Here is a 21,301-nt window from a genome sequence, read left to right on the forward strand (position 1 = left end):
ATTTATGGTCCATCTAACATAAAGGCTTAAGTTGAGTTACTTACTATTAACTTAAAATGACTGTTTTTTAAACTTTTAAGGTAATATGTCATTTTCCTGGCATTCAAGATTTGGTGAATTTCTATTTTATTTTTTTTCTCGAGCAAATGTCAATAAACTACACTGCTGTCTATAAGATATTAATAAGTGTAGCTAAAGAAGTATACAAAATTTTTTTTTAATTATTTTAAAGACTTTAAATTTGAAGAAAGTTTTTGGTCCGAATTGTCATGTTTCGTGAGAATCACCCATATATATTTTTTCATATTGCTGCCAAAATATCATTCAGTCATTTCTTTCGTGACGAAATTAAGTTTCATTTAAATATTTTCATCATTACAGTTTAAAATAAAATAATCTTAGTTAAAACTAAAATAGGACAGATTTCATAAATATTAGCGAAAGATCGTTCTAATGTTACAAAATAATATCATAAACTTATGTCAGAACACATTTTCAATAAATCAGCAGAATGTCCATTCCAATATCACAAAACGATATCAAGAAATATGTAAATCAACGTTTGCGCAACACTACCTGTTCTAGATGTGTTTATTATTTGTGAACGATTTAAACTTTTCGGCAATTAAGAAAGTAAAATTTTCGTTTATAAGATTCTTTAAATAAAATATGGTACTGATATTCTTTAAATAAGTGTGGTAAAATCTTCTTTTCACGAGAAGAAATCCAATCATAAAAGATACGTTTATTTTCCTTATTATTTTTTATATTTGTCATTTAATATTATTTATGAGTTGTTTTCTTTCCGCTAAGCCTAATGATTATTCTTTGTATTCAATCAAAATTCTATTGTATAATAATCGTTTTATTTAGTCAAAAGATTACATGTCATAGTTTGATTTTGTTCTTTTTTTCAATCAAAGTTTTAATATTTCTGTTATTGTTAGTTCTTTCGTTAGAAATGAAAACAAAAACGTTTTTTTTTCTTCTTCTGAAACATCTTATTTCTAGAGTGAATTTACTTTCTATATCTATGTAAATTAAAAGTTTATATGTTCTCATCTATGGACATAATTATATTTCAAAGGCTGGTAAAAATTTAAATATTTATTTTTGTGTGTTTTTAATAGTTTCGCAGCAGAACAGGTAAACATATTAAATAAATCATTTTCTTAAATTAGATCAATTCTAAAACAACGTAAATTTTAAACGCATGTTGTTTTATAAATGCTAGAAGTTTTGCATCAACTTTTTTTAAACCAGAAGGTACAAGAAAAAGGGGTCGTCCACCGACTAGGTGGCTGGAGGCTGTTGAGAGGGGCCTAAAGGTAATGGGAATAACAAACTGGAAAGCCATGGCGCAGAATAGATCAAGATGGCAAAAACTTATGGGATGGCGGCCTGTCATAGGCTGTAGTGCACAAGAAGGAGTCTTGCATCAGCTCTGACCATAATGCAATGCTAACTTTTTTGCTTTAATCTAACGAGGGTTGTTATTGATAGCGCCGTATCCAAAAATTCACTTTGGCAATCCATGCACCTCTATACACCTATTAATTCTTTTAATAGGTGAAATTTAACTATTTCCTATGGTTAAATTTCATAAAAATCCAGTAAAATTTAGATTTATTGCGTGTGGTACAAATTGTTATAATTCTTGTATTAGTAAAAAGTTTTTTAATTTTCTTAAGGTAATTTTGCTTCAGATTAAAGATGAGAAAAATATTGTTATTGATAAGTAACGTTAATGTTTTGAATTTTATTCATAATAATGTAGTTTCTAATAATAATACTTTTGACTTTGAAATCAGTATACCACATGCACAAATAATTGAAATTTGCAGTGGCATTTTTGATAAATATTTATTTAATGAAAATATTGATACATCTTATTGGATGGATATTTGTACGTTTAATCTTTTTGATAATGTACCTTTTAATGGCCTTGATTTTTGTAAACAAAATATAGGGGTTCCACAAGGTAATTCTTTTTCTAGTGATTTGGCTAATATTATTTTAAATTTTTTATTTTATTTTTTTTTAAGCTAAATTTCTTAAGTTTAGTGATCTTAAGCTTTTAGATATATTGATGATTTAATTTTATTTCATTGTGATAATTATGGTTTTATTTTTAATATATATCCTAAAGATTTGGTTTTGAAGAAAACTAATGAAAATTGCTTAAATGTTGAATATTTAGATTTTGAAATTGATATTGTTGATAAACAAATTAAAATTGGTGTTTATGATAAAAGAAAGGTTTTTAAATTTAAAGTTTTTTTTCTTCTGTAATTTTAATGCTAATTTGTGCAATAAAATTTTCAAGAATTTAGTTTTTTCTCAATTGTCTTCATTAATAAAATTTGTTATAATGTCGAGAGTTTTCGAGAGTCAACAAGTAAATTTTTGAATAATTTGGAAAATAATGGTTTTCCTTTTAATTTTTGTAATATTGATTTTAAAATTAAGAAAATGATTGAGAATTATTAGTCTCGTTTGTTCTTTTAATAGGGCAGGATCAAGTCTTGACCGAGTTGCCCCGGTTAATAATTTCTATTAATGATGTCACTACTTTCTTCCTATTTTTTCTTTTCTTTTTTCTTCCTTCTGCGCATCAAATTAGGGGACGTTGTTTTTTCGTTCATTTCAATTTGATTGTTGCTTGGTAGTCAGTAGAGTAATTTGGTTGAAGGATTTTTTTTCAGGTAAGTTTTTGAACGTTTTATTCTTATGTATTAGTCTTGATTTTATACTTTTGTATTTGCTTGATGTATTTTATATTTTGTATAGCTCTTTCTCTTACTAGACTTTGGCAAGACCTTTGGGGTTCAGGGAGAGCAATTTAGACATTTGACGTGCTCTCTCGATATAAAAGGTTTTGCATTTATGGCTTCCGGAGCTGGTACCCCCTGAAGACGTCAGCTTTGGTTGTCGTATTTTTTCATAATTTTTATTTTTCATTGTTTCTTTTGTTTCTCTCTAGACCTATTAATTCTTTTAAACACGTTTCCGTCAAATTGCATATCAACGGTAATGGAATAGGAAAAAAAAATATGTATTCAAAAGCAAAATTAATGGAAAAGGGGTACTAATTCTTTTAGTAGAAACGTTATTTTCGCCTGAGGAATGCAAGGAATTATAAATCCTGTTTTCTCTGCAACCGTTGTACGCATATATTTCTGAGCACTGACTATCTTATCGATTTCTATCTACACTGGTGGACAAAATTAAGAGATGGAAAGCATTTTCGCACATGCAAGATACCCGCACACCGCTCCATGTGTTTGACAATGGTTCCGTGAACGCCCAGAGGTACAAGCAGGATGTCCTAGAGCCCTATGTGCGTCTTTTCAGGGGCGCTGCTGGCCCTGAGTTCATTTTTATGGATGACAATGCGCGACCACATAGGGCTCTCATGGTTGATGAGTATCTAGAAAGCGAAGATATTTAACGAATGGATTGGCCAGTCAAATCCCCTGACCTGAATCCTATTGAACATGCTTAGGATGCTCTTAGGAGAGCTATTGCGATGCGCCAACCTCCCCCCAGAACCATTCTGGAGTTAAAAATTGCTCTGGTGGAAGAATGGGAGGATCTTCCACGAGTCCTCCTTAACTCCCTTATTAACAGCATGCTGTCTGTCTGTCAGGGGTGACCATACACCATACTAGAGGCAACACACACTGTACAAGCCTCACTTTTATTGTCCTCTTTTATCCTTAAGTTCAGACTACATTGGGTTTATTGGCAATAGGTCTTGCCAGTGAATAGCACTTTCATTTTTGTTTTGCATACTTTATTATCATGGAATAAGCTATATCCATACCAAATTTCATTTATTTATGTTCAGTATTTTCTTAGATAATTGGGGAAATGTCATCCATCTCTTAATTTTGTCCACCAGTGTAGTTATTGCTTCTTGGGCAACTATACAATTACAGATTTCTTCAAGATTGATTGAAAACAGCTGCCAAGGATCGATTTATTAATTTCTTGGTTGAAGTATCTTGAAATTTTAGCCTGTTCCAAGCATTTCATCAACCGTTTCCGATGATTCTACCGACAAACTACAAGCAGTCACACACTCGAAGGCAAGTGCAATTTGTTTACTTTGCTTGAGGTCTACTGAAAGATGATTTTATCTTCTGCCGAATTCTTATTTCAAAGGAGGCATTAACAATTTATTACTTTGTCGTAATAAGTGATAAATGGTTTTCCATTTTAGTGAAGAAACTAAATTTCCATCATAATTTAAGAGTAATAACAGAAGTGTCATTTTATTTGCTTTAATTTTGTAATTTTAAAAAGTATCTTTTATTCGTTATTACTTTGAATGTAAGTACTTTTTCAGTGAAAATGTAAAAAAGTGCGACTTTTTACCGACTTATGTATAAATCACTGGACTATAAAAATTGATTTTATTCAGTGTCATAATCTTAATTTTGAGTAATCAATTCAGCTATCCCATCATTGTTTGAGATTAATAACTAAAATTCTCTTTTTTTATTTTATTTATTCATTTATTTTTGAAGAATGTATGTAATTTAAAAAATAAATTCGCATCCATGTGTGATTACTTTTATTATCTTTCAATGTAAATTTTAAGAAGCTTCACCTCTTACATATTAATTTAACTCGGTTGATCTCCATATTTTCCAAGGAATGTCGGACACCATAAAATGTCGCTCAACATGTTCTTCAACTACAATCAGTTACATTTATCACCATAAAATCATACCATAAAATGTCGCTCAACATGTTCTTCAACTACAATCAGCTACATTTATCACCAAATATCACTATTATGATTTCTTAGTTTTTTTTTTTTCCTTCCTTAATTTGCACACTTATTTTACGATTGTCACTCACTATGTATATACCTGATAAGATACTCACCTTTTAAACAGAGTTCGTAAGTTCCTTAAGATACTAAAATGGCGGCAACAAAACTTAAAAGATAAAATGTTCAATTTCATTGACTCCAAACATCCGGTTTCAAAATTTAATTTTAAAGTTAAAGATAATTTTATAGTTACAATATTGATACTTCAGTTCTCTTAGTTTTTTTGAAGGACCACGTGAATATAAAATTATGTATGCAAATTTAATTTTAGTATGAAATCCTCGTATAAAGGATGTAAAAACAACAAAAAAACGCAAAAAATGTCAGATGAAAAGTTTCTATGTCTACATTCTAAAAGCTTAGAAAATCTTAATATATAAATCGATTCAAATTTTCTTCAAAGAAAATTAAAAAAGAAGAATTTCAAAGAAGATTTTAAAAAAAAAAAAATCTTAGCTTTTTGATCAGAAATCAGCTAAGAAAATGTCTATTGCCTGAAAACTTCGAAACATTTTCTATTACCTATTAATAAATAAACCTCTCCGATTAACGATGACAGAACATTTTTTCATTGTCTGAACTTGGTTGCTTGGCAACGGAGTAAAAATAGGTATTACTCTCCTGCATTTGCTTATGGATATTTTTAAATTACTCATTTGTGAGGGCGATATATATATCAGGGTTATTCATAATTCCCTCTGAGGTTTTGAAGCGTTATAGTAAAAAAACGAAGACGAATATGGCAGAAAAGAACATATGAAATTATTCCGAAAGTATTCAAGTTTTAATTGTTGCCGGTAGATGGCAGTAACATGTACCACTGAAGCCAATTGTAGTAAAGAAAAATGGAGTTTACAGGCGGAGGGAATTGTGAATAACCCTGTTTGTTTATTCCAAAGAAGTACGTTTTCGCATCTGATTTTGTAACTTAATTATTAGTTATATTCGAAGTCACCCTCAGGAACCATTACGAGTGATGTGAAAATCTGATCATTATAACGATATATTTATTCATGATACATGGTTATTCTGATCATATATATTTATTCATGTTGTTGTCTTTTTTATTTTGCGCACAGTACAAATATTTTGACAGGTAGCCATTTTTAGCTATTTTTTTCCCCTCTACACGTGCTAACTTGTAAAATTTTATTAACTACAAATCATTAAAGAAAATTTTTTTTACCCGACATTCATAAGAAGGCGACCATCATGTTAAGAAAAGAAACATTTTCTATGAAATATCATTCCATTTCACCTTGCTATATTTGGTTTCACATCTCGTTAGTCTGCTTCACAAGCAGTCCATATTGAATGTAAGAGGGGGTGCAGGTGTGGGAGAACCTATGAGGAGATATAGTTTGTCTATAGAAAAAATTCCCCTCTCCACGATGTCTAAAGCTGTTTGCTGCTACGGAAGGAAGAAAAAGCGCATTTCAAAGAGATTTCCTCGTTTTAACGCTATTCAGCACACACACACACACACATATATATATATACTAACATTGTAACATATAGGACCACATTGTGTTCCCCCTAATTAGCCTATAATTATTTCCTTTGGTACACTGGTACCCGGTAATATAATATGTGGTCCAATTTGATTACTATGGATCAATATTGAGAGATATAGGGTCATGTTGTAATACCTAATATTGACTGCGAATTTTCTCATTTTAACGTTTATATATATATGCATTGATAGTAACCTATAGGACCATATTGTTTACCCCCTATTTCGCGTATAAATATTTCCTCTGGTGGGGTACTTGAGTTCTTGAAATAGTTAAACCTCGTAACCATAATGAACCCCACTACTCCAGAATAATGGCTAGGGAAGTTCTTTACATAGACGAACTATATTAGACTCCAAAGTTAAAACAGGGCCGACTCGCCCAATTTCTCCTTTCGAGGCGGTCCTGGTTGAGGGCGGAATGGACCAGGGTTGATTGCGCCGTACCCAGTCTTATTTGTAGATTCCTGACCCCCTCCCTTATTTTGAGGATCAGGAATCCACACCCGCGGGAATTCAGAGAATGGCTTTTATTCAGAGAAAGTACGTTGTGACTGGGGCGACCAGGTGGCCGAGTGGTTAGCGCGCCTGACTGCGGAGCCGATGTTTGCGGGTTCGAATTCCGCTTAGGACATGGATGTTTCTTTCTCTCTCTCTGTGTTCTATGTCCTTTCTTCTGTGTGAATGTAACCCGCCCTATAAACGGGTTTGTGGTCGTATGACGTGGGCGACGCTACTCCACAGCCGGGCTTTACCATAGGTACACACTGGGTAACGATAAGAGAGTAGCAATTCTCGCATTTCTGAGGCCTATGGGAAATAGACCCAAGTGCCCGCCATTAACCAAAAAAAAAAAAAACGTTGCGACTAATTTTGCAACTTAATCACTTAAAAGAGTTACTCTGGATGTTCCTATATTTTTATTTATTTGTTTTACTTATTGCTCACTGTAAGTCAATATAATAGTGATTTAAATAATGGATTTTATTATGTCTATAAATTTTTTGCTATCAAATAAATCAATGGAAGCTTCCCTTTTTTTTTGAATTTGTAACATTAGTTATTATAGTGAATTTCTTGAAAGAAAAAAAATGAAACTAATAGCGTTAAAATAACATAGCGTCGATAGAATAGAAAACGAAATTTCGTAACGAACTGTATTTTTTTCTTTGGAAGTGACAAGCGGGGGAAAAATTATTTTAAATGAACTAATCGTATTCATCCGACAGGACAACAATTTCCATGTGTATTTAACTGCGCACAAATAGTGACTCGATGCGTCAAATGTTTACCAAACCTCTTTGAATCCGGCAATCTTTTATTTATTTATCAAAAAAGGATCGAACCTGTCATTCATTGGTGGGATCGGCATAACCTTTGTAACCATTGATACGAGATTTCATTGCCTGTCAAACAGGCACTTCAGTTGGTGTCATATTAAAGCATTTCACTCTTTTTGTGTCATTTTTTCTAACTCAAGATTCATTTTCCTTCCCTTTTTTACCGGTTTTTCTAAAAGACAAGACTTATTCATAAGGACGTTGAAAGGTAATTATGTATTATTTTATGTTTACGAATTGTGAACAACTGTTAGTTGCATCTGATTGAAATAAAACAGCTAGGCAACAAACGGTTATTCTGAATGAGTTGAAATTTGTTTTATCTTGACATATGCGTCATAATCTATATAAATAAAGCAGAATGTTTGTATGTGTACAGTGCGCAAAATAAAAAAAAACGCACCACCCCGTATAACTTTTGATCTAATGTTCGGATCTTCACGTTCTAGGATTCAATCGAAATGGTTTGAGGGGGTTACCTTAAATATGCTAATTAATTAAAGCATGTGATATTTTAAGTTACGAAAATCAGACTCAAAAGCATACTTTCTCTGAATAAACATACCGTCTTTTTCGATCAAGTAGCCGTTACCTGAGAAATATGGTCCCAATAGTTTGATCAGATGAGCGGTCCAAAGTTTGTACCCCTTAATATTAATTTTAATTTACGCGTATTTAATCATATCTCGAGAACTTCTTAAGCTGATTGAAAGAAGTTCGCACACAAATCTGAAATTCGTTAATCCAAAGATAATTCCATGTAAGCAAATAATTTTTAGTAATATTTAATAAAGTATATTTTTTATTATTTTATTTAAAAATAGACGAATACGTTTTGAATTGTAAAGAAAGCAGTTTCTTACATTATGCACGTAAATGACGAATTTTTTTAAAAAAATATTATTTTTTAAAATTTTGATTTCTTTTGAACTATTCGACTGATTTAACTCAGATATTATACTTTTTCACCTAAAATTGCATTCTTTAAAATGACGTAAAAATTGTATTACTTACAATATTTTTATAAAATTTTTTGAGTATTTTTAAATAAAATAATAAGGAATAATACAAATTTACTAAAAAGTATATTTTGCATGGAATATCTTTGGATAAAAGATTTTTATAATTGAGTGTAAAAATGTTTCAGTTCGATTCAAAAAATCTCAAGATATGAGGAAATACAAAAAAATAATAATAAGAATAAAATTAACAAAAGGGGGTCCAAAATTTGGACCGCTCTCCTGACAAATTTTTAGAACCATATTTCGAAGATTACATTTACGCCCTATATTTTGGGGATCAGAATCTATCAAAAATAAGCTATATTTATTCAGAGAAAGTACGCTTTTGTATATGATTTCGTGCCTTAAAATATCGTCTGTTCTAATTAATTAGCATATTTGAGATGGAATCCTAGAACGTAAAGAATAGATCATAAGATCAAAAGTTATTTATTTCATTTTTTCCCCATTTATTTATTTATTTTTTTAAGCATTGTACGTATCTTATACAAATCCGTCATTCTAAATCGATCCGCACCGGATTTGTTTTATATTCGTTCGAAGAAACGACGGACCTAACTCTAAGTTTTAAAATTCCCGATCATACCGTATGTCATGAAGAAAAAATTTTCCGTGGGTTTTGCCATATTTTTACAATAGAGCGATTTGCTAGCTTACAGCTCAAACTAATCAAAAATTAATTTTATCAGATGTTCTTATGAATTATTTATCGTTTGGTTTTTTTATGATAGGTTGTCACAAGTAAAATCACCTTTAATGATTTCACGATGTATTATAAATAATTTCACGACGTCCCAAAATTCGGATTTTGAAAAGCATATATTGATATTTACTACCACGTGTTTCTTATATTGATACTTACTCTCTTATAGCGTGTTCCTATAAAATTAATTACTGAAAACTAGACAAAATTACTAATGAAGCTATAAAAAAACTAAAAAAGCTATCTATCTATTAGACCGTTTTTTTGTTGCGGCACACTTTTAACGATTTCGAAATTTGACGGCACACAATGAAAAAAATTAGATTGAAAGTTATTTAATTACCTATTTTACACTGTGTTAAATAGTTTGTGATAATAATTTTGAATGTGAAATAAAATAATATGTACTACAAAAGCACATTTATTAAGGGATTAATTATTTTTTTCGACCAATTTTTTATTAGTAACAGTTATTTATTTTTTGCTAGTTATTAATTGCTAGCTTGTTTTCTATAGTTATTAACTGTTTTTTTTTTAACATAAACTGTTATTTTTTTGTGATTTCTTGTTAACTAGTTTTTTTGCTAATTATTAATTGTTAGCTTAATTTTTGTTAGTTATCCTTTGTTAATTTGTTTATTAATTGCATAGCTTACTTTAATGATTAGCTCTTACAAAATATTTTAAAATTGTGTGTCATATACAATTTAAACACTTCCAACTTATTTTAAGATTGTCAGAGACAAGACAAACGCCGACGTTCGCGCGGTTAAGGCGTGGAAAAATTATAAAAAGTATATATATATATATATATATATATATATATATATATATATATATATATATATATATATATATATATATATATATATATATATATATATATATATATATATATATATATATACACTTTGATTTAAACTTTACTCATAAAAAAAGCATTATAATTTTTATTGTATCATTTCTAATATTTGGCGGCGCATTTTAAGAATTTAGCGACACACAAAAGTGCTGCGGCACAGTGGTTGAGAATCACTGTATTAGACTAATGAAGACTATAAGACATTGGGAAAATAACAGTAAATTTTGAATATATCACATTTTAAATTATACTATATGTATCTGTATAGTTAATCTTACTTTTGGTCGTATTCTGAACTTTATTTGGTACTGCGATCGGGAGATTAAAATCTCTTCGAAACTTAATTTTATATTCTTAACTCTCATCATAATATGAACCGTATTTGAGTGATCTCGGAAATTTTGAACCACCGATTTCCGAGGTTCAACAGTGGTGATTATCGTGGTCATCGGTGGTGGGGTAAATACTCACACTGTTTTATTGATTTATTTTGCTTTCGCTATATTGATGTATAATCACAGAGAGCACTCTTTTTTTGCGGATATAATCGTGTGAGCTGATGACGATTTTATATCTTTTCCTTATTTTGTTTTTCGTTTTTTTAATTTTTTTATCTTTTTAACTATTTTTAAAAAGTATTTTATTTAGTACTAATTTTTCTCGTCTTAAAAATATAATTTTTTGTTTTCTTTGTAATTTTAACTCAACTATTATGTTGTTGATGTTACTAATCTCCAGTCTGGTCTGACGGAGCCAGACTATGTCTGTGAATCCTTCAACACTAATGGAATTAATAATCAGTTGGAAGGAAGTACATTTTATTTTATTTTATAATCGTTGTAGAAAAGCCGATCCAATTTTTGGGTTTACAACTACTAATATTCAACCACGTAGCCTTGTAATTTTGAACCCAATCCAGAAGACAAGGAAACTCCTGTATCAAGTATTGGGGGAAATTTGCCTTCGTGGAGGACTTATTGATGGTAACCGCAATTTGCGTTACATGGAGAGGAAGACCACGAAAACTTCCAAAGGTTAGCCTGACGGCAAAGGGACTCTAACCCATGATCCGTCTAGCACTGAGGATATTTTACGTCAGCACTGCTGTCGGTGCAAGCCGGATGCAGAGTTCGCATCCATCAGCCATCTTTAAAGTTCTAACCGGTAGACCTCATTGGAAGGCGAACGCTCTATCCCCTAAGCCATCGCGACGCTGAGGCAGTATATTTCATCTTATTTTATAACCGTCGTTGAACAGCCGGCCCATTTTTTGGGTTCACGGCTACTGATGTTCAACTCTGTAGTCTTGTAGACACAATCCAGAAAACAAGGGAACTTCTGAATCAAGTATTGGGTGAAATTTGACTTTCTTAATGAAACTAACTCGCATTTGCGTTACATGGAGATGAAGATCACAAGAATCTTCCATGGTTAGAATGACGGCAAAGGGACTCTGACCCACGATTCGCTCAGGTAGGAAGTATAGATGTCTTTCCATAAAAGTCCGGAGCAGTCTAAGATGTGTTTAGGTGAAGCTCTGTAATGGTGCATTAATACACGGTCTTCCTGCCCTTTAGAATATAGTGGACACGTATTGTACTAGTTGGCGAGACGTGAGAGGGTTTTGTCGGACCTCTGGTCGCAAGGAACTGTTAGAGATAGACCCGGTTTCCAATCCTTATACCAGTGGTGTTGACAACCAGACTGGCCAATTTTGTGCTTTTATTCGGGAGAGTATCACTAACTTTGTTAGCTCTGTAGAAGAGGGAGAGGAATTACTTCTTTAGCAAGGCTGTCAGGCAATTCATTCTCATAGATGTTAACATGTGAAGGGACCTAATGGAAATGAATGTCACGTTGATAGGAGATGAGCAATAATTTGTTCATAATAGAAATATTATCTTTGTCTCCTGTGTGGGTCCAGTTGTGCGGATGTCAGTAAGTTTGAAAAGATTGGTATAGTTACTTTCATTCAGGTCAGCTTCAAGTCCTGCGTCGATCGCTAGCAGTTTACTTTGAAGCAAAGAATTCCTGACTGAGTAAAAATCTGTTTAGTGGAGTTTCAATGCAGATTCCACTGCTTGCTCGATCGTCGATTCAGCTGCGTCAGTGTAAGTCGTAATGTCACACTGAGGAATCATTCTTATAACTTCTAGGGCCATTTGTCTGAGGTGGTCAGGAACAAAATCCACCTTATTAACAGGTGTAGAAAAGTTGAAGTGAATTCTGGAAAGGTCTTCCTCAGGATTAGAAAAAAAAATTAAATTTAAAACCATCGCAATCAAACTAAAAACAACGCACAAAGTGCTATTATAAAAAGAGAAAAAATAAATAAAACTAGCTCTTAATCTACATCTAATTATTTAAAATATTAAAAGCAAAAAAAAAAAACTATACAGAAATATATTAGCTACAGATATATAAAGCAAAAACAGTAACAAAAAAAAAGAAGAAAAAAAACAACTTGATTAAATTATCGTTTCAATAGAAATGTATAGTTTGTCTACGGTAAGAACTCCCACCGCCACTAAGCCTGAGGACGTCTGCTGTTATGGAAACAAGAATAGCGCATTTCAGGGAGGGTAGCTTTTCACTTAAGAGCAAATACAGTAGATCGAAGAAAAATATTCCTTTTCTTCCGCTGATCCGAGCCAAACCTGTCCTAAACAATGACCCCACACCCCTATTTAAAATAGTTGTAACTGGTTACCATAGCCACCACCACGGGTCCAGATGAATAGCTAGGGGAGTTCTTTCTTTAGACAAGAACAGTACTGTCATTATGCATGGCCATAACCGGGCAATGCCCGATGGCCCCAAACACTCAGGGGGGGGGGGGGACTTGAGAATCTTACTTTCGAAAAATTGCTATTAAAGGAAAAACTAAGAAGAAATACATTACCTTATAAATTTTTTAAAAGAAATATATTCTATTGAATGAAGTTTGTATTTTCTTCATATGAACATATAAAGATATGTTTTAAAACCGGTAAAGTGCTCACAGTAAAAAGAATATATTCTCATCTTTACCTAAGTAACGCATAATATTAGATAACATTATAAAACCAACAACAACAACAAAATCTAACGTTGTTTTGCCTAACTTTCGAATATTAGAAAGATACAAAAGGTCGCTGTTTTCTCTGAGTTATTTAGTGTTAAATTCTTTAAAAACAAATATTATGTAGTGTTCGCCGTAATATTATTTTGCATTGATTTTGATGCTGTATAATATTAGATTTTGTATTCTCTGTTATTGTTTTTTTATTTTTGGAAAGAGCAAGAGGAAAATTTGGATGTTAGTAGAATAATGCGGTGATATAACTTGACTTTCTGTACTTTTGTGAAGCAGTAAAACACCGAACAATAGTTTTATAATGTCATTATTTACTTAGCAATACAAAAATACTAAATAGAATATTATAGAATTTTGCTACTATCCAATTTTCTCCCTCTAAATTATATTTTCTGTCTTATGAATGAAATTTTTAAATATTAGAGTAGCTTAACTTTCGATAACTTTTTCTTCTTGTTTTCTTTATACACAAAACGTTAACCAAATTTTAAATACATTCAACTGTTTTCATTATACACTTAAGTACTACTATAAAAATTTCCTAACATTATACGTTTTATCAATGTACATATCCTACCAGCCAACCATTATTTTCTAAAATTCTGCAGACTTATAACACAAAGTTCTAAAATAAATTACTTGAATTTTTTTTATTTTTCTAAAATTTCAAATTCTTGAGTAATAAAAATCAAGACAAACATTACAACTATTTCAATATAAAATTATTTTATCCTAAAACAAACTTTCAAACAGGAACGCTTTATGTTTACCAAAAAAAGGTAAAACGCAAGAAAAAATTACTAGTTTTTGTATTATTGATGTAAATAAAAAACCTTTTTTTAATGCAAAAACGCAACACTTGAATTTAGTATTTTTGATTTTGTTTTTAAACAAAAAATCTTTCCATGTTTTCACAACTGTTTGAGGAAAAGTTCCATCAATTGTAAGTCCTTGTTTACGTGTAACTGCAACTGCAAGCAATATTGGAATCTTTAAATGTTTTTTTCAAATATTTTTTTAAATGAACAGGAATAGGGGATATTATGTTTTTCACTCGTTAATACACAGAGCAAGGAGGAATCACATAGGTGAGGGGACTAGCCATAGTAATTAGATTCAGTAGTGCCATGAAGGCACATAGAGTTAGAACCGGGTTCGAATTCCGGCAGTGGCTGGTTGATTCGAGTTCCTCACCTGGCTTGCACCGGCCACAGTGCTGACGCAAAATATCATCTATGGTAGACTCATGGGTCGGCTGAGTCCTCTTTCCATCAGGCTAACCGTCGGAGGTTTGCGTGGTTTTCCTCTCCATGTAATTCAAATGCGGTTAGTTTCTATCAAGAAATCCTCCACGAAGGCAAATTTCTCCCATTACTTGATCCAGGAGTTCCCTCGTCTTCTGGATTGGATTCAAAACTATAAGGGTATGTTGAACATTAGTAGTCTTAGGCAATTATAAGACGCACGTTCGTCTATCGACGTCTATTGATTGTTGTCTATTGTTCGTCTATTGGTTGAATCTGACGATATATGACATAAATTCGATGATTGGATAAATTAGACAATATATTATATAAATATAAAATATTTTTTTACCGCAGGTATTGTATTAGTATATAATAATAATTCGACAAAATTATAAGACTCTATGAAAAATCTTAATTATCAGGTGATACTATACAGCTGTATTGTTTTTACGCGACTGAAACCGGTTTGCACTTGTTTACATCAGTTGAATTTGACGATATATGATATAAGTTCGACGATTCGATAAATTAGACGATATATTATATAAATATAGAATATTTCTTATAGCAGGTATTATATTAGTATATTATAATAATTAGACCAAATTATTAGACGCGCTGTAGTGTTTTAATAATTGCATGTTTTGCACGAGTTTCTATGCAATACATTCTTATTTAAACATACATTGCCTTCGTGGAGGACTTCTTGTTGAATTTCGTTGTATGAGGAGGAAAACCACGAAAACCTTCCGCAGTTAGCCTGATGGCAAGGTGACTCTAAACCGTAATTAGTCTACCACAGAGGATATTTTGCGTGAGCACTGTGACCGATACGAGCCATGTGAGGAATTCCAATCAATCAGCTATTGCCGGGATTCAAACCCGGTTCACTTCATTAGGAGGCGAGTGCTCTATCGCCTGAGCCACCAGCTCTCTTGAAAATGTAGATGTCAACGTAGAATAAAAAATTTGGTTTAAAAAATCACTGTCTTCTTACTATTCACCAAAATGCAGTTTTCGCCATTCTGAATAAGAGAGGTACGGAACATTTTCCTCTTGAAAATAAACACAGATAATTGATCCTTCGTAAGAGGGGAAATGAATTTCTTTTAGACTTTTTTGAAGATAGAGAACTGAAACTATGAAAGAGGGGGGAAAAAGTTTACACTGAAAACACTAAATGTGAAATTAAACATAAGATATAATAATTTTTTTTTACTGGCTGGCACTTGGGGGTTATCCCATTAGCCACAGGAATGCCAGAACTGCCACTCTCTTCTCGTTACCCAGTGGGCACCTGTGGCGAAGCCACGGCGGTGGAGCAGCATCGCCTACGTCACACAACCCGTTTATAGGGCGGATCACATTCACAGGGACAAGGAGAAAGGACATAGAACACAGAGAGAAAGAAACATCCATGCCCTGAACAGGATTCGAACCCGCTACCAGCGGCTCCACAGTCAGACATGCTAACCACTCGGCCACTAGGTCGGCATAATTATTTTTATAATGAGCATGGATTTACTTAAAAATAGAGTGCAATTATTTACTTCCCTATGGTTATTAGCACAAAGTATGCACATCCTTTATTTCAAAATTAAAATAAGGAATTATATAATTTATTAGATTTATAAATTTTATTGCAAAAAATTTTTTTTAAATATCCCTTTTATCATAAATATTTCAGGATTGTGATCAGCAGTAGAATAATCGCCAAGGCTTTGCAACTTTTGGGCACTAGCCCGAAAGAATTAAAAAATTATCTAAATTTTAGAAAAATATCACAGAATATTAAAAAATAAATTTAAAAAAATATCACAGAAGACGAACAACTGAAAGGGTATTATAACTAACAGACACCCCTGCAAACCTGTAAATGAGTTTTTTTTTAAATTGCAAGTTTTAAATCCTTTTGTCTCCTTGGCGTGCCAGGTCACGATATGGAAACCTTTGCTAAATAAGACCTTTACCAAATGAGATAAGGGTACTTATATTTTAAATGTTAAATTCATAGTGGCTTAGGGGATAAAGCGATCGCCTCCTAATGAGGTGAACAGGGTTCGAATACCAGCGAAGGCTGGTCGATACGAATTCCGCACCCGGCTTGCATCGACCACAGTACTGAAGTAAGATATCCTCAGTGATAGACGGATCATGGATTAGAGTCCCCTTGCCATCAGGCTAATCGTGGGAGGTTTTCCTCTCCATGCAAATACGCCTACTTAGTCAGTAACGCCTACTTCGATAGATGGTTCACTTGGAACAGTTGACTTGCTACTTGTGACTGCGACATTATCCACCTCCTCGCACTGTTGCTACTCAGTCTCGTCTCGATCCCGCACAACGTCAACCTGCATACACCCGACTGCTAAAGGCAACACAGGAGCGACTGCGACGATGATCTTAATGCAGCTCTCTTGACTAATGCTCAAAAACCCGGTGACCTTAAACCAGCTCTCCCGGTCTGTCACAAATACAGTAACTAGTGGTATCCATGTATCGAATTCTATCATAGCTATAATTCTGATGGGGGAGTACTGTAGCGTATCTACCACTACAAAATTACAACTACAATTCACTGGTATATAAGATGTGTTAACTCGACTCTATGTTGGGGTACCTTTTCATAGATGACGGTTGACATGGTCGATTACTCCTCGCCCCACAAAGCAAAACATATTTTTAGAAATTCGTCCTATCTAAAATGAAGATTAATGTTCAGTATCATTTGGCATAATTCTATCAATCGAGAACGAGACCAATTTCTGATTGTCAAAAATTACTATAATCAACAATTTTCTCCGGTACTTATCCGATTCATTCGGTTGAAAAAAAATACTTCCCCAGTACCTATGGTAAGTATCGTGATACCAATATTAGTATAGTTTGTCTGGGGTGAGAACTCTCCCCTCCACGAAGTCTGAAGCCTTCTACTGCTATGAAAACAAGAATAGTGCATTTCAAGAAGGGTAGTTTCTATTTACGCTAGGGCTAACACAGCAGACCGAAGAAGAAAAAAAATTAACCTCTTCTTAACAATGACCCCACACCCTTACTTGAAACCGTTATACCTCGTTACCTCCACGAGTCCAGACAAATGGCTAGAGGAGTTCTTACTTAAGACAAACTATATATAGAGTACATATTAAAACAACACAAATTAACATAGTATTAGTAATTCCTATTATCAATTTTTTTTTCTTCGGATAGTTACTTTCGATAGTTCGATAGTTCTTTTAGATGTTAAGTGTTATCTCCGAAATGATAAGCGTACTAATGATATATTTGATAAAACTAATGGCAACTTTAAAAAAAAATTGACATAGCTCAGCAGAGACAGATTTAGTCAACATATAAACGGATCGAAGAAACGAATGAATAAACTTTATTTTCTTCCCTGCCAGCAGAGATTGCAGTGCTGATGCAAATTTTTCGTTGGTTGAAACATATCAGAGCTCCATTGGCATCGGGCTGACCATGAGAAGGCTTCCTGGTTTTTGCCTACATTTTGTGCGAATGTTTTAGTTCCGCTTGATGTTGTTGTTGTCGTTCATTTACGTCGCACTAGAGCTGCACAATGGGCTATTGGCGACGGTCTGGGAAACATCCCTGAGGATGATCCGAAGAGATGTCTTCACAATTTTGATCCTCTGCAGAGGGGATGGCACCCCCGCTACGGTTGCCCGACGACCTGCACGCGAAGTCGAGCACTTTACAGTAGAACAGTTTAACGAGGACCAATACCGCACACCCTCGGTCCCTACGCAGAATGATCCAAGTGGTCACCCACCCGCACACTGACCGCATCCAATGATGCTTGACTTCGGTGATCTGCTGGGAATCGTATCTTAACGATCAGTCCACTGCACTTGAAAGAGTTCTTGTTGGTGAATGTGACCTTGTTCTTTAAGCAGGTGTTGTTTTGTCTTCTGGATTTAAGGCTAAGAAGTTGAAGAAAAAAAAAGCTGCATATCTACCGGGCGGATTGGTGTTTGACAGCGGAAATGCGAGAAGTGGTAATCTAAATTATGAAGAAAATTGAGAATCATGCAATTTATCACGATCACGTAATTTACCACTTATAGAAAATGTTTTTTAATAATTTTTTTTAAAATAAAAAGTGCTATTTTCTCATAAGACGTCAATTTTTTAAAGAAAAATTAAAAATGTTACCTATATGTGTAGAAGCAGCTGTAACTAGATATTTTTTTTTTTGTATTGCAACAAATAAAAATATTTTTATTCTATTTCAAAAATACATTTTATATGCAATGAAATGACATAAAATTTTAACCACATTCAGTGTTATTTGAAAGAATTTTTTTTTAAAAATCGGAATGTTATTGGAGGTACATGATTTTTCACAAATGATTTTAATTTCAGTCAAAAATCATTTCCTTAGTGCGTAATTATTTCCTTATGCCACTTGTGTTGGCGTCATGAAAAACTGACCGATGAATAAAATTTAGCGTCAATAAAAATGACGTAGATAATAATGACGTAGAATGATAAAAATGAGTAAAAACAACTTTACCAGTTATGAATGATAGAACTATTTTAAATAGAAGAACAATGTTTTTTGATTAAGTTTGCGTTTAATTTGACATCATAATAATAAGTTAGATATAAAAAAAAAAAAAATGAGAAGAGGTTTGTTGGTTTGAGATGCCTAGTTTCTTTTTCTTTTCTAAATTTTTTTTTCTTCTTTCTAATTTAACTTTCAACTCTAAAAAATAAATCATTGATAGTATCGTCTTTGACTGCAACATGAGGTCTTAATCTCTTTTCAGATATCATCTGAAATAGTTCTCTAAATAACAACCTCACACAAATATTTTGAATACATTTTAATCTTCTTATTTGTTTCATTATTTTTTTTGTTTCCTTATTTGACCTTTTCCACATTTAGGGCAAAGGTTTTGATAGTCTCTTCTAAAAATTTTCTCCAACAAAAAATCTATAGGAGAAAAAAAAAATCCTTGTAATTTTGAACCCAATCCAGAAGACAAGGGAAAAGTATTGGGAAAAACTTGCCTTCGCGGTGGACTTTTTGATGGAGCTAACCTGCATTTGCGTTACATGGAGAAGAAGATCACGAGAACCTCCCACGGTTAGCCTGACGGCAAGGGGACTCTAACCCATGATCACTAACCCATAACCATGATCTATCACTGAGGATATTTCACGTCAGCACTGCGGTCGGTGCAAGCCAAATGCGGAATTCGTATCGACTGGGAATCGAACCCGGTTCGCCTCATTGGAAGGCGAACGCTCTATCCCCTGAGCCATCGCGACTCAAGTAAATAATTTGCATTCATCGTGGTTTTCCCCCCAAAGACATCCGAAATTGATGATATGTAAATAATAGGAAATAACTAATAGGGAAACACTGCACGCACCGCCAATTGGGGTTGATGCGGAGTTGGGTGCAGTGCATGAAAACTTGTAAAAGCATATTTGTGATCAGATTTCTCTTTTTTGTAGATGATGTTCAGCTTAATGCTTCTGGTGGTCACGTGCCTGTTCATGAGGTTGTCGTCCGCCACTCCCCTTCCGCATGGTGTGAACATCGATGACGATTCTTTCAGAAGCAACATGTGTGGATTCCTTTGCACCAAGAGTCCACCAGAAGGAGGGTCATTTTGCAACTGCGACAGACATCCGCTGGGAAAGAGATCCATCAATGATAATCCTTTTTAAACACACTGTGCTGGAAGAGTCGCAGTTTTCAGTGGGAATGTTTCCTTCCTGACTATTCTTCCACTAAGGATTGGCATTAAGGTGGAAGAAATAAGGACAAAATGGAAGAAACTGGACGAAATGGAAGAAGCTAAAAATGACCTCTATAAATTTGCTTAAGGATAGCTTAAATTGAAATTATTAAAATTTAATATAGTACCTCAATAAGTTTCTTACTTCTATTTTTAATAAAAAAAACTTTTATGTTACTTAAATTAGTTTTAAACAGAACTTTAAAATTCACATTTTATATTTTTTGAGAAGTGGTTTGAGTATTCATTTTTAACAGTAGTCAATTATAAAAATTAGTGAGCAGTTATTCGATTGAGAATTCAATGTGTGGTTTGTAGTTGTGATATGTTTAGTATGTGATTTTTTTAATTTAGCAAAATTTATTAATAAAATTTAATTATGATAATTTAACAGTTCTATATATAATTATATTTTAGATTTTGCTGTATTGTAAAATATTGAAAGAAACTGCATTTGTTTTAATTTCTTAGGAAATGTATTAAATTTTTGTTTCCAATTGTTGCTTTTGGTTTCAACTTATTTAACTGTTGTTGTTGTAGTTCATTTACGTCGCACTAGAGCTGCACAATGGGCTATTGGCGACGGTCGGGGAAACATCTCTGAGGATGATCCGAAGACATGCCATCACAATTTTTATCCTCTGCAGAGGGAATGGCACTCCCGCTTCGGAAGCCCAACGACCTGCACGCGAAGTCGAGCACTTTACGGTAGCACAGTTTAACGAGGACCAATACCGCACACCCTCGGTTCCTACGGAGACTGATCCAAGTGGTCACCCACCCGCACACTGACCGCAGCCAGTGAAGCTTGAATTCAGTGATCTGCTGGGAACCATGTCTTAACGATCAGTCCACTATGGGACTCAACTTATTTAAAAATGTTATATTAAATAAGCTGGAAATTAATACTGTTATTTGAACTAG

General features: G+C 33.2%; 1 long non-coding RNA gene across 1 annotated transcript; it reads left to right on the top strand.

The window, feature by feature from the left end:
* Window positions 1–7,764: 7,764 nt before the first annotated feature.
* LOC107450019 (uncharacterized) lies at window positions 7,765–20,879 on the top strand. Its single transcript, XR_001584849.5, has 2 exons — window positions 7,765–7,904; window positions 20,091–20,879. It is a non-coding gene; the product is annotated as an uncharacterized LOC107450019 (long non-coding RNA).
* The last annotated feature ends 422 nt before the right edge of the window (window positions 20,880–21,301 follow it).

This window comes from Parasteatoda tepidariorum, chromosome 4 (assembly GCF_982258835.1).
Source record: "Parasteatoda tepidariorum strain Cologne lab strain chromosome 4, Ptep-v5.0, whole genome shotgun sequence".
Taxonomy (NCBI): Eukaryota; Metazoa; Arthropoda; class Arachnida; order Araneae; family Theridiidae; genus Parasteatoda; species Parasteatoda tepidariorum.